At 45.0% G+C, this 13,874-nt stretch overlaps 1 long non-coding RNA gene across 1 annotated transcript; it reads right to left on the bottom strand.

Moving 5' to 3' along the window:
- Positions 1-9,790: 9,790 nt before the first annotated feature.
- On the bottom strand, positions 9,791-13,586 carry LOC108926302 (uncharacterized). The gene is made up of 4 exons (XR_001965467.2): positions 13,458-13,586; positions 12,190-12,308; positions 11,155-11,217; positions 9,791-10,046 (listed from the first exon to the last, which is right to left on the bottom strand). It is a non-coding gene; the product is annotated as an uncharacterized LOC108926302 (long non-coding RNA).
- Positions 13,587-13,874: the final 288 nt, after the last annotated feature.

The raw sequence follows: 13,874 nt of genomic DNA, 5'->3' as shown, positions 1-13,874 counted from the left end.
ACTACATAGATGCTGAAGCCAAGTACAGCCATCTTGCTAGGTTATCAAGACATAGAAACTGAGTCACTGAACTCAGCGTAAAGACACATTGCTGGACACCGGTGCTGACCTGCTCCCTGGCCTCTTTCAGATCCTCCTTCCAGGCCTGCGGAGCATCCTCAAGCTGTGTCACCCTCCCCATACGCACCTGGTATTTCTACTTGTAAACGTTCAGAGACTCAGCCAGCGGCTCCAGGCGTCCCTCTGCATCTGCGGCGAGGGCCTGGACTTTCTGCGGGGCCTTAGGCATGCAGCTCAGCTCCACATCCACGGTGCGCAGCCACCTGCTCTCCTTCTCAGAGGCCTGTCGACGAGTTGCACGTGTCAATTGCACAAACATACACAGCAAAAGGCAGCACTGACATACAAGTGCATACACACAAATGCCTGGTTCAGCGATTCATAACACAAGTAAAGATACACAGAACGAGGACTTCACACTGACTCTTACTAAAAATAACAGGGACATCAGGGTGCTGTAATTACTCTTGTGCACAAGAACTTTGTACTGAAATTTATATAGTTATGTCATTTTTGTAAAAGTCTTTTTTGAAAGCTTTGGAGTGACTGTACAACATCAGGCCACATGGGGAAGTCAAGTTCAAGGCCCATTTTCGATGCACCAATAGTAGGACCTGTTTCTGTCCTTCGGGCACCCGGTAATTTAACCCTTGCTTTGTGACAATGGCAGTGAGTGATGTTTCATAATGCAACTTAAGAAAATTTGCAGTGTGAAAGTTCGGACGTATGTCTCTGGAAGAAATGAGCATGCTGCTGGTGAAGGCGGTACAAATCCATGTGGGTAAATGGAGGGGGTATACAGACCTCCCGCTCAGCCTCTCTGCACTGCCTCTGGCCCTGTTCCGTACCCGTGCAGAGCGTCTCTGCCCTGCTGCGGTACTGGGGAGACGCGCCGCAGCCTCCAGGAACTCGGCACGCAGTCCCCGCATCTCCTCTTTCACACGCTCCTCCTGCACCCTTGCCTCCGCCTGGGAGCGCTGCAGCTTCCCGCGCAGCTCAGTCAGCGCCCCCTGCTGGACCTTGTGCTGAGACACAGAGGCAGGCAAAAGAGATGCAAGAAGACGATGCTCCTGCGTTCGTATGTCGTGGTGGTGATGGACTGCTTCCTTGGCTGGAGGTGCTACAGGGGCAACGAACCAGTAACAGTCAGTCTCAGAGAAAACTAAACACAGCATGACATACTACTGCTCATTTACATTCATTTACTTATCTGACACTTCCTTAGCTTAACACAGAACGTTACTTTGTATTCGCTGATTTCACATTTATACGGATGGGTCTTTTTTGTTTTTTTTTTTTTTTAAAAACTTTATCAGTTGGTTAGTACCTTGCTCAAGGCTACTACAGCAGGAGTTGGGATTCCAACCACCTAATACAGCTCTAATCACTACGCCACCTACTGCCCTGCTTTCTCTAATGCATTTCTTACAAAATGGGAATATATTTCACTTCTAATGTAAATTTTAATTTTCAGCTGCTCAGCCATAATATAAAAGCAGGAAAACTGAACAGCGTAAGAAGAAAAGTGATAACGGTGTCATTTTGAAAAATGCGGTTAAATTATCGAATAGAGAATTCCAAAACTGAGATTTTAGATTGGTATACAGTAGGTTTTTAGTATGTTTTGATTGCTGCTTTATTTCTTATGTATTGTATGTTACGGTACGTATTGTTTTATGCGAGCCCAATGTTGTGCGCTGGCCGTGTCATGGTTGTCCAAGACAAATTTCCCAGAAATGGGACAATAAAGTATATTCTATTCTAATACGAAACCTGGCAATGACCTCGTTAAGCAGCGTGCCGACCTCACACGGCGTCGGAGGTTGAGTGTGGTGTTGCAGGCCAGGCAGACTCGAATGTGCACAAATGTCGGAGAGAAAGTAGGAGAGCGAAGAGAGAGGCGGTAAATACAGTACAAGAGGCCGAGAGGGGTGGAGAGGCCCTGCAGTTGTTCTCGTTCGAAGGGGACTCGTGGAGAAACACGAGTGTACGCCGCATGGCTGCATACATTAGTGCATCAATCAGCGCTAAGCTGCAGTGTAATTTCCTAACTCCCCATTTCTCTCGCAACCTCATCACACAGACAACACACCCCATGGCTATTTCTGATGAGATTCCGAGCGGGAGAGTGAAATGTTTATAGAATGGCTTCGCTCTCCCTCCCCCCCTCGCTCTCTCACTCACCCGCTCCGCCACTCTGATTAATTTCCAGCTAGATTGCTTGGCCAGCAGTGTTATTAGCATAAAATTTCCATGGATCAGCCCCTGCAAGGAAGCCCTTTCATCAAGGCGCTTGTCTGACATGAAATTGCAAATCTCATTTTGTTTCTAATATCATTTTCGTACTGGGGGTGAGGCTGTGGGATGATTTTTCTCATGAGAAAGTGAGGAGCAGCATGCGGAGGGGAGACTGGCTGGAGGTGGTGGCTGGTTCATACAACTGAGTCATCAGTCAAAATTAAAAGACACCAGTCCGAGGAATGACGAGAGCCTAAACTTGAACCCGGCATCCGACGCACACACGCCTCACGAAACAGCGCTTTGAAAGGCCACGCTGTTGAGTAGGACATCTGTCAGTGAAGCAGGGAAAATAACACCGATTTCTACTGTCAACTGACACAGACTCATGAAGGACGAGCCGACGGCCGCGTTGACGAATAACTGCAGCCTTGACACATAATGTGCTTAAACAAACAGGGCACTGTCTGATTTTCATAATGACAGTGGTTCAATCCAACTGTGTCAGAAAAAAAGAAAAGCTTTGTGGGTCTGCGTGTGCATAGTGACACGTGTGTGTGCGTGAGAGAGAGAGAATCTGCATTTATCTTCGGTCCAGTTATGAGGACAGTCTGCGCTGTGTACTGTTCGCTCCACCTGCGCCATCAGAGCATCTCGTTCCTGCTGCAGTCGAGCAGCTCTCCGTTCTTCCTCCTTGGTCGCAGCCTCCCTTCTCCACAGGTCATCCTGGAGAGCGCTGACTCGGTTCTCCAAGGCGTCCACCTTTACACAGAGATCCAGGGCCTTCTGCAGCTGCCCTGCCAACTGCCACACCACAGCAGCAAACAGGCCTGTCAATGAAGAGCCATTGGCTCACCAAACCGGAAAATCTGCGGTTCTGAAAAATGCTGGCAACTGGCGCTCAAAAAAGCAAACCTTGCTGCCCACCGAGATAAAGGGAAAAAGATTAACTGAGCAAGATGACATGTACAAGTTTCCCGTAAAGAAATCCTTATCAAGTCCGAGTGGCTGACAGGACAAGTCTGATAGCGTGAACCTAGAAAGCTGCTGAGTGGGTGAGAAGCCATATCAATCTGAGCTTTGCTCACAGGAACAAGGCTGGATTCCGCTCGGCTGTAATGTGTATTGCAGAGCAGGACACCACACGCCGCACGGTGCGTTCACCTCCGAGCCCACAATGACACGTAAATCTCGGAGTTAATTACACATGAGTGTTACCGGCTTGAACCCTGTTTGATATTGCTGAGTCTCCAAAATGTAGAGCTTGCGGTCTGGGGCTACATGTGAATTAGTAGAACTGCAGGTAAACATGTATTCCGCTGATAGTCTAATACAAGTTGACTTTCAGTGTATATAGTTGGCTCGCCTGTCACTGAAAAATGATGCAAAACCGAGGTCCAAGTATCCATAATTTCCATATTCATAGCCAACCAAATCCTCACAATCCCCATAACTTAAAGCAAGCAAAAAAGAGCTAAACTATATAATCTGCCCCCGCTTCGCGGCGCATCCGGCCTCCTCATCGCGTCCGTTCAGATAAAGACGACATCTCCCTGCGAGTCCATGGAAGTGCCACATAAAGCAATTACTAACAAGGCCAACACGAGGGCCGCCTACCCTTTGTGCTGGGGGAGAACGTGCCCTTCAGCAAAAATACATTTTCAAACTCCAGTTAGTACAGCCACGAAAAAATAAACAAATGAATAATTGAGAGGCCATCATAAATAAATAACATCGCAAACATTTGGCTGGCACATTCCGCAGATAACCCGAGCTGCATGCTAATGATAAAAACTGCAAGCAGCAGGTTCAGATGCATCAGTCACAGCGACGAAATAAATAAATAAATTAATAAATAATAAATTTAAAAAAAAAAAAAAAAATCTTTCAAGAAAGTCAGGACATCCTCTGAGCACGGAAGTGACAGCCCTGTCCCATTTATAGCAGACAAGGGCACGGTAGGAACCCAGAAGCTGACCACTGAAAAATGAATAAGTAAAAGGGGCCCCACACTTCAGGGGAAGGAATCTCATGTGTTCTTCTATGAGCCCCAACTCCAAAATAAGTGTGATGCAGAGTCGCAAACACAGGCCCATCTTTACTCCAAATGATGAGCAACAGCTGGAGAAGAGGAAGTCACGCAAAGTAAGACCCGTAGCAGGTTTACAACAAGCCTTGATTGAGACTTCTTCAGCATGTATTACATGTTGACTTCTCACCAGACAGCTTCCCATTCCTGTTGAACAGAACATCTACACTCTCTGAAGTAAGCATGAGAGCAAGCAGCCTTACTTACTTGACACCTAACAGTGCCAAGGACGCCGTTTGGCAGATTAAGCGTCTTTTGATTTTGCGACTACATTTAAATTTATTTATTTAGCAGATGCTTTTTTTCCAGAGCGACTTCCAGTGAACTCTATGTAGTGTTATGAGCCCCACACACCTTATTCACCGTGGTGATTTACACTGCTAGATACGCTGCTTACACTGGGTCATGCATCCATACATCAGTGGAACACACTCTCTCTGTCACTCACACACTATGGGTGAACCTGAACAGCATGTCTTTGGACAGTGGGAGGAAACCAGAGCACCCACAGGAAACCCACCCAGAGAACATGCAAACTCCACACAGACCGAATGGGGATCGAACCCACCTCCACTCGCACCACTCAGGTGCTGTGAGACAGCAGCGCTACTCGCTGTGCCACCGTGCCGCCCTGTGACTGGACAGTAAATGGGCCTTCAAATGTACAAATAATACACAGAGCTCAGAAATACACATTTCCTTTGTGAAAAAGATGCAGGTCCAAAGCAGGGAGGTTCATCTCAAGGGTAGAGCTGGGTGACTAGTCTTCCCTACCTCTTCCTATGCCGCTCTCAGTTCCACTGTCAACTTCAGCAGAGCCTTCTTCCTGCCAAGTATCTGCAAAGCAAAGATGCCCTCAGTGTAAAACAGTGGTTCCCAAACGAAGGGTCACGACCCAAATGAGAGTTGCAGGATATTCTTATCCAAGGAAATATTAGTGCTATGAGGGGATTACTTCGCTGGCACAATATGAAGGATTAATGAAATAGTAATTCAAGTAGGGTAGTTGCAGATAATATAGCATCCATGTACATTTGCTATTATAATATGTGAGTGCGCTTACATCCAGCACTTACGTGTCAAGCAGACCAAAGATGAGCCTGTGAAGCAGCACTTTTATATTAAAGCCATGTTATAGACGGTAATGAAATTTTAGCAACCTTAGAGGATCTCACACATAAAGTGAAGCATTACCATGGTAACCAATGATAAAATCAGTGACTGTGTAATAAAGTCTCATTTTCATGTAAATTTGTTTCCCATTTTGCAAAGTTAAGAGCTCTCTGAAAATCATTATGCTTTGCTACAATAAAACGCAACGCATAAACACAACGTATCAAAATGACTGGTGATTAACACTGCAGGTAGCAGCGTTTATGGTCACCAGGCAAGGACAAGACTATTCAGACTGGTGACCGAAAAAAGACTGAGAACTCCTCGTGTATAAACACACATTTATTAATTTAGCCGATGCTTTTCTCCAAAGCAACCCACAATCATTTAGCCATTTACGCTGCTTGGTAATTTCAGATAAAGAGATGGACGAGATATTTTACTGGAGCAACATAAGTACCTTGCTCAAGGGTACTACAGCTGGAGGTGGGGTTTGAGAAAACAACCTTTGGGTCCAAAGGCACCAGCTTTAACCACTACACTACCAGCTTAACCCGTTTTGTGTAACACACACGCTGCATTACTAACATACAACAGCTGGTAATATTACGTTACCAGTCAACAGCTGGACGTAAGCGCAGAGCCAACTCTCAGCACAGGTCAATTATAAGTAACATACAGGACCTGTATGTTACTTATAATATTACGGCCACCCCATGCGATATCTGCGCCTACGCCTCCCGCCGGGCAGCGCGGGATTTCTCGGACGATAGACCCAAGCCGCTGCCTAACGCCTCCCTCTCCGCAGCAAGGTGCTCCACACGGGACGCCAGCTGCTGCCTATGCACCAACGATTCACGCAGGTCAACTGTCAGCTGGTCCAGGAGCCACATGATGCACGCATATGCAGGCAGCGTTTCAGAAAAAGTGCTACTGTCCGGAGTCACACGCAACCCTCTATGCTAACAGAAACACAGAGAGCCTGTCCTGCGGTTGTGCGAAATGAAATAACCATCCTGTAATAATTTATCACTTCTCATTCATTCAGCCGAATAGCTCGTATTACACACGCATTCATTCTTTTTATTACGTTACGTATTAATTTTATTAACCTACGGTGATATTACAGTGTAGTAATTTGAAGCGTTATCCATTTTATATCATGAACTGTTATATTAATCTGTGCTTTCGGGTCAAAAGGTTCACTAATGGCAATTTTCCAAAGAGTGGGCAGAGTTCTGTAAAAGAATGGACACTGCAGGCAGATTCTGTTACATAATAAGTGAGGATCACAAAGCAATGGAAGTGATGACCGGGACCAATTTATCGGGACATGACGCACATGTAAGTAATCATTGTTGATTAGTGCTTAAATGACCTTTCGTGTGATTTTATTAGTTGAACTGACACTGTGTGTCATTCGTTGTTGCCACTCCTATTCTATGCCCTGCCGGCTTATGAGAGGACTGCGTGATCCATGTCCTTCCACGGTCTCAATTGTTAGAGAATGGTTATCAAAATGGGAACATGAATGAAGAACTGGAATGAACATGAAATCGGTTTATTCTCACTTGCTCATCCAAAATGTCAGATTAAACTTATCATCCTGCCATTGGTGCAAAGTGCCTTTACAAAATCTAATAGGATTTATGCACCTTTGGGTAAGAAAGTGACTTGGTATGAACATACTGATCCCCTTATGTCAGAACAGCATTTTAACTTTTGTAACGACAGAAACAGTTTCTTGCCTCAAAAGGGTAAACATTACTCTAGTATTTGTGTTTTCTGTCATTCAATCATCCCATACGTATATTTACTAATGAAACATTTTCGATACAGGCAGTTACACCGTGCATTCAGCTATTCAGAATTATTTTCAAAACTGACTTATTCAAAATCATTATGCGAATCAGGTAATGCAAAACATTTAAACTATTTTCCGGTCTAGTTCACATTCAAATTATGTTCAGATTCATTTATCCAATTTTTTTGCATGTTTTAGCGCTTTTTGATTTCTTTTAATATAGATCATCTGTATTGCACACGATGAGTGTGAAATCACATCCGGTCATGCGAATGTCAACTGTACCCGGCCCGTGTGCGGAACTGATGCTGCACGTGGAAGGTATAAAGGCACCTGGCTGAAACAGGTGGTGTAGAGCCTCTGCTGAATATGGAGCAGGTCAGTCTGCATGTTCTCCTCTTGCTCTTCCCTCCAGTACTTCCGAGATCCCTGTCCCAACAGCAAATGCACCACAGACCCTCATTATTATTTGTCTTGACGTATCTAATTACAGCGTTATTCCACCAAGAGTCAACAGCAAGAGCTGTTGCTAGAAACGCTCAGACTGTATCGGTATCTAATTCTACCCGGTTCCTCCCATTTGCTTGATGAGTCGCACGTGTGTGTGTGTGTGTGTGTGTGTGTGTGTGTGTGTGTGTGTGTGTGTGTGTGTGTACGCGTATAGACAGACACAGACACACTCACTCATATCTGTGCAAAGAAACCTATATCCTAGTGTCATTAGGCAGCAACATGTCTATTACATTATATTTCCTCGTAATGGGCAGGGACTGCATTTTCTTCCTTAAATTGTTCTTAAAAAGAAAACAGCTTTTCTCATGCCCTCATAATGTAGCATTTTTGCAGCCAAATACTATTTATAAACACACTGCCTGATGAAACACAAGTAAGAGGAAAGAAACCACCCCAAGAGCAATGAGTTAAACTAGTTATAGGGAATAAAATCATATGCCGTTTTTCTCCAGCTGCTCCCCTTTCTTGCTCCTGCAGGCCCTCGGCGCTGCCGTCACCTGCTGCAAAGCATCTTGGGAAAAAGGCAGTTGCCGGTGGAAAGAATGAGCATCATCTGAGTGGTTCTTGAGCTTTCGCTCTGAGCACCTGTGACTTAGTGGTCATTGCTGCCATATTCTCTTCCTGCACCTTGAGCTAAGAAACAGTCATTAAAAAACTACTATTAATTCATTGTGTTTAAGTTATAAATGTTGCAAATTATCTGTACTTTTTGACTTAACACTTAACACAAAAAAAAAAAAAACTGAATTTTCACTAACACATTAAGTGCTTCTTCCTTGGTGTTTTTCCAAATAAATTTAAGTGTACTTGGCACCAAAATAATTAATCCTATTTACCAGGATGATAACAGAAGTGATTAATAGGAAAAAAGATTAAAAGAAAAATATCCGAAAATATGCAGCATCATTACTGAAGCAGACAGATTTTCCTTCTGTTGAAAAGCGCATTGTAGGAAAAATAATTTGCGATTAAAAAACATGTACAATATTTCATGTAACATTTCTGCTGCAGAGAAATGCGCTAGTTTCACTAATCGCCCACATTTTCACTTTAACAGCCAATTTGATAATGTAGCTTGTAGCACTCTAGCAAACATGTTATTGAGGTTATCAGAAACCCTTATAAATTACACCTGATCACCCACAAAGCGCTCATTTTTCTCTCTTAAAAATATTATTGCAGTGAAATACCGTGTACAAATCTGGCGCCTTGCAAAATAATTGCACGTGAAATCGACAGGAAACCGAGAAACAGCGCTGAGGTGAGGACTCTGTACAGGGGCTAAGCGGGACTGCAGAGAAATAGTATCGCGCGGTTACAATTATTTTCACGCCACATACGAGTTTAGCACACATGTCCAGAGAGGCATCAAGAGCAGCAGTGTTACTCGCACAATGTTGACTGATTGTCGCCAATAACGACGTTGGCGGAAAAGAGCGCCATCTACGTGGGAACGGGACGCAATATAATTAAAAACTTGTAACCTGGAATTTGGAGGTTCAAGGCTGACAAAAACAATAATAAACAATAAAACGACAACGATAACAATGTGTTTTTCAGCTTGCTTATCCGATAGGCAAACACCTTCACTACAGGATTGTGCCGGTTAACTAGAGGCTTAAATATATATCCGGAAGAGCTGCTAGACTTTTATTCCCCAAGATGTGGATTCCATTCTCACCACACATTTCCAAGATGCAGAGAGCAAATAGGCAGACCTCCTCTTAGGTTAAAAGCAGGCTAATTTCTTCCAAAGCCCATCAGTGAATACTATTAATCTGCCTCCTAAGCACAAAATGTTAATTGAAAACACTGAGCTCATATGCATTTTAATTCAAGCTGCTTAAAAAAAGCAATTTCCTGGAGAGAAACTGATTGCACATTCATATTGAAAACTTAATTACATCCCCATGACCTGCCGTGACGGGTCCCGACCGTGTCCCCCCCCAATGCCGACCCCCCTCACCTCGGCCTGGAGGCGCTTCAGAAACTCCTGCAGGCCCTGCTTCTCGAAAGCCAGCCTCCGGGCGTCGCCCTTGCGGAGGCGCAGGTCGGCCAGGGCCACGTCACGAGCGTGCCGGGCCTCCTCCGGCTCCGCATCGCGCGGCTTCGGTTCCCGCGTGGCCGTGTGCCGTGCTGTGTCCAGCTTCGTGGCTCCTCTTCTCACTCCACGGTCGCCCTCTGAGCCTCCCGCCGCCAGCGGCTTGACTCCGCACTACTGCGCTCCGCCTGCAGACGACACAAAACATCGGTCAGCACTGGCAGGCCATACAAGGCAAGCGCAAAAATGTCAAATAGCGCCATTCAAAACAAATCTAATACTCGAGATACCAATGATTATAATGATAATTAATAATGACAATTAATAGTGGCTATTGTTTTTCGGACTTCTACTTCAATGTTCACACGCACATTCACAACTGGCTTCTGTACACATTCGCACACATGCGGAGATGAGCTCACCGATACAGATAAAACCCAGCATGACACCAGCTTTACCAGCTTTAAAACATGGAAAACACTGGTCCTCCTTCCTGCCGGATAATGGCTAAACATACTCATAAAAACGCATTCAGATACACACATCTTGAATGCTATTAGTGCAGAAAACAGTTCTTTGGATTAATGTTGACTGACTACGGATTACACAAACAGATGTGTGAAAACACACCTCATTACAAATCTTGGCAAAGTCCTCTGAACAGTCAACTCTCCCAGAGGGCTAGATACCCCTTGGATGACAAGCCTCTTTCTCCCCCAAACAGCAGACTTTTTACAGCACTGCATGAAATGCCTCAAATTGCTCCTCTATTTGCAAACGGGGGACATCCGGGCTCGTCTTCTCAGTCTGCCGTGTGACAGAATCACTGGCTGCTCGGCGTTCTCGCCACTCTTCCCCATCCCAGGTCCATCCAGTCTTACTGGAACCTGCCTCCTGGAGCCCTTTTTAATTGGGGTTAAGCCTTTCCAGACAACGAGCTTGGCCCCCTCATTAAAGGGCGGTAACAAGGGCCTTCACGACTGCCGCTTTGGCTCTCTCTCCCTGGCGTCTGCCAGCTGTTCTCCATCATTACGGAGCCTCGCTGGCGGCGACTCGGAGAGCTCCTGCCATTCAAAACAAACAGACTTCGCAACAAATGACAGCAGTGATTGCACTTGTTCCTGGACATCTCCTCATTCAAAATGCAGGAGTGTGTTTCAGTAGAGACGACAGGCCCTGAGAGCGGTGCAAGATCCAGTTGATTAGGACCTGAAGCCAGCGCTGTGCGAACAAACAGCATTGCAGGTAATGACCACAGCAGAAAAAGCAGAGTCACAGAGCAGATGCGGCCGTGACCTTGTCCTCGAGCCGCCTGTCCTCATCCCTCAGCTTCTCCGTTTCTTCTTGCCTCTGACAGAGCTGTGGACACAACACAGAGACAACGAGGGATATACAGAGAGAGCGCGAGGGACAAATTGATAACATTGAGCACTGAAACAAACTGAAGTTTAGGTGTGAAACTGTACAAAAGAAGTAGAAACATAGGTTATGCCAGCGCCTTTGCTTCGGATTCAGGACATGGATTCCAGAACCATTCTACGGTGAAAATGTCCCTCGTTAGAAATACGGCACATAATGAAGTAATTGAACTGTGCCTAATCCAATTTGTCTAGGGCTACGCTGCAATTCTGTCTTTCTGAGTGGCTTAAATTGCAGGCTTTGGCTTTAGTTGTGCTAGCTTAGTTCAGCTTACGGTTCCAGACTCTGGCCTACGGTAACTTCTGTTGTCTGGTCTTATCATTTCCACAGCAACAGCGCAAGTCAAGAGCACTCAGCCCTCGCCGATAACTGACAGCAAGGGCGCGTCTGAAACTTTAATAAAACAAAGTGCTTTCTTTCTTTTCTTGGAGAAATATCCTTTTGCATAGTTACTATAAAAAAAAGATATGTCCAAAACCGGGATGAAATGAAGCTAATGAAATATTGAAAGGAGGCGAGCCGGAGAGCTCCGAAAGTGGAAATGCAGGGAGCGAGGAGGTGCGCGGGAGATGCATGCTGCTAAGCTCCACTGCCGAGGGACATCGGTGCTCCCACTTTCATGCCACTGCTCTAGTGGCAGAAAAAGGGCCAGAGAGGAGGTGACACTTAAAGGCCACTCAGTCTCTTTTGACACCGACTTTAAAATTTAATTAGAACAAAGCCCAGGCGTGTGTGCCGGCCCCATCCCGGTAAACAAAAGGAACAGAGGAGCTGAGCAACACCTAATACCGAAGGAGATGCCATCACACACGCAAAGTTCCTGTGGGAGCAGACAGTTTAGCCCTATAGAGATTCAGGTATTCCCTTGTGGCTGCACGGGAACAGGAACTGCAATATTGAAGCTGGAAGTACCTCAAGGAGGGGCAGGAACTACCCCCAGGCCGCCGCCAACGGAAGCCGGATGAGGACCCGCTGTTAGAAGCGAGGCTGTAATTACGCTCCTTCTCGATCCCTTCTTTGCTCCTAAATGCCTTCAATACAAAGACGTGCAAATAATAAAAAGATGGCCAATGAAGACACCTTTATTCCCTAAAGACACGTAAGTTTAGTCCTCGGCAGCACTGAATTACCGGTGTCAAGGCACTTGAAACGCTTCTGATTCAATGGACATTTGTACTCCTATTAGACCATCATCTTTGGAATCTGTGCATAATGAATGTATCAAACTACCAGAACTGCACAGAATTAAACTTCTCAGTAAGAACCATTCAATAAGATTAATAAAACTATGTCCAATATGAATTGTCATAAGCAAATGGAATTTTCAGTTTTCAGTACAGTGTATTTTTTTTCCATTGTTCCGCCCCCCCCCTTTGGGACCTGTACTCAAAATTCCATGTAAAAATACTCTATATTAATAGAATTTATTAAAACAAATCATCAATTCTAATGGACCGAACACAAATTAAAAGAACAATTAATGACATTTTAGTAATTCCTTATGCTACTCAATGTGTCCCCTAAGTACTGGGTCATGGTCACTTCTCGCTCGTCCCCCATCCTCCCCGAGGACCACGCCATCGTGTTCGTTCCTCTAATGCGCCTCCCACAGCGGAGGCATCTCGGCGATGCTTGCATTCGCTCTGTGGCGCTGCCACACCCAGACACTGATTTATAATTTTAATCTCACTAATTTCCACACCGCCAACCTTTCTTAAAAACTCATTTTCTAATTTGTGTCAAACTGTGCAACCATTTTTCTTCATAAATTTTTTGACAAATGTGCAATTCAGACTGAGTGTTTTATTGGGGCCGGGACCAGGAATGCCACGGTGTTTGTAAGTTTTCCCTTAAATGAATGTCCGTGTCATGTTCATTTTTGTTAAATTAGAAAATCAGAAAATGTCACGAGAAAATGGCTGCAGGGAGAAAAACATTTAGCTATAGATCTAATAATTACACTAATAAGAGGAAATAGGATGGTGGTAATGATAATCTATTAAAATATGCATTAATATTAGCAGCTTGAAATTGAAACATGGAATGACTGCATGGTTATTATGTGAATATTTATGGCAATTAAAGCAGGGCCTCCCTTTTGCACCCGTTCTTGACCTAATCGCTTCAGGCTGAATACCGCGGTATGGAGCGGGTGGAGAAAGTTCACATTCAGTCCGTACCTGAAGCGTGGCACCGTGCAGCTCCTCTCTGACAAAGCTCAGATGGTGCTGTAGGGCACGGTTCTCCTCCCCCAGCTGCCTCCCTCGCCCCTGCAGCTCTTCAATCTTCCTCTACGGCTTCTGCAGCTCTACATTCTTCACCAGCAGCTGTGGGGTGGAAGAATTCACAATGGTTGAAAGGGGTGGGGAAAACCCACTTACCTCGGTGGTTTCCGAAGCCACGGTTGCAACCGTCATTCTCAGAAAAAGAAATATTATATACAGTGTTGTAAGGGGACGGCTTCACAGGCACAATACCAAGGATTCTTTAAATAGTAATTAAGGTCGAACAGCTGTGGAAAACACAGCATCCATATACTTCATTCAATGACACTGCATGAATTAAAATATTAAAATTATTAGTTACGAACACTAATG

The sequence above is a fragment of the Scleropages formosus genome, chromosome 7, assembly GCF_900964775.1.
Source record: "Scleropages formosus chromosome 7, fSclFor1.1, whole genome shotgun sequence".
NCBI classification, from domain to species: domain Eukaryota; kingdom Metazoa; phylum Chordata; class Actinopteri; order Osteoglossiformes; family Osteoglossidae; genus Scleropages; species Scleropages formosus.
Note: the sequence above shows the minus strand (reverse complement) of the source record. Positions and strands in the feature narration are given on the sequence as shown.